Source organism: Etheostoma spectabile, chromosome 2 (genome assembly GCF_008692095.1).
Source record: "Etheostoma spectabile isolate EspeVRDwgs_2016 chromosome 2, UIUC_Espe_1.0, whole genome shotgun sequence".
Lineage (NCBI taxonomy): Eukaryota > Metazoa > Chordata > Actinopteri > Perciformes > Percidae > Etheostoma > Etheostoma spectabile.
The window spans coordinates 9998767-9999750 of record NC_045734.1 but is presented as its reverse complement, the minus strand read 5'-3'; the positions used below and the strand labels follow the sequence as shown (position 1 = coordinate 9999750).

Genomic DNA, 984 nt, shown 5'->3' with positions numbered 1-984 from the left:
GGCATCAAAACTATGAATGAACACATAAAATAGTGAAAAAACTGAAAACATGTCTTCTATTGTAGTTTCTTCAAAGTAGCCACCCTTTGCTCTGATTACTGCTTTGCACACTCTTTCTAGAGGATCACCTGAAATGGTTTCCCCACAGTCTTGAAGAGTTCCCCAGAATGCTCATAGGCACTTGTATGGCACCTTTTGCCTTCAGGCTCTGCTCACCCCAAACCATCTCAATTGGGTTCAGGTCCGGTGACTGTGGAGGCTCAGCACTCCATCACTCTCCTTCTTCAAATAGCCCTTACACAGCCTGGAGGGTCATTGTCCTGATGAAAAATAAATGATGGTCCAACTAAACGCAAACTGGGCATGCCGCTGCAGGATGCTGTGGTAGCCATGCTGGTTCCGTATGCCTTCAATTTGGAATAAATCCCCAACAGTGTCACGAGCAAAGCACCCCCACACCATCACACCTCCTCCTCCATGCTTCACAGTGGGAACCAGGCATGTAGAATCCATCCGGTCACCTTTTCTCCGTCCCACAAAGACACGGCGGTTGGAACTAAAGATCTCAAACTTGGACTCATCAGACCAAAGCCCAGATTTCCACTGGTCTAATGTCCATTCCTTGTGTTTCTCTTCGGCTTGTTGCCTCTCCTTAGCAGTGGTTTCCTAGCTGCTGTTTGACCATGAAGACCTGATTGGAACAGTCTCCTCTTAACAGTTGTTCTAGAGATGTGTCTGCTGCTAGAACTCTGTGTGGTATTCATCAGGTCTCTAATCTGAGCTGCTGTTAACTTGTGATTTCTGAAGCTGGTGACTCAGATGAACCTAACTCAGCAACAGAGGTGACTCTTGGTCTTCCTATCCTGGGGAGGTCCTCATGTGAGCCAGTTTCGTTGTAGCGCTTGATGGTTTTTGCAACCGCACTTGGGGACACGTTCGAAGTTTTCACATTTTTCAGGACTGACTGACCTTCATTTCTTAAAG

The 984-nt window shown here is 46.8% G+C and overlaps 2 protein-coding genes across 3 annotated transcripts in view; both read right to left on the bottom strand.

Moving 5' to 3' along the window:
• tbc1d9 (TBC1 domain family, member 9 (with GRAM domain)) overlaps positions 1-984 on the bottom strand; it is a 32775-nt gene that overhangs the window by 857 nt on the left and 30934 nt on the right. The gene's annotated exons all lie outside the window — the stretch shown is intronic.
• Positions 1-984, bottom strand: part of ucp1 (uncoupling protein 1) — a 3866-nt gene that overhangs the window by 1480 nt on the left and 1402 nt on the right. The window lies entirely within an intron of this gene.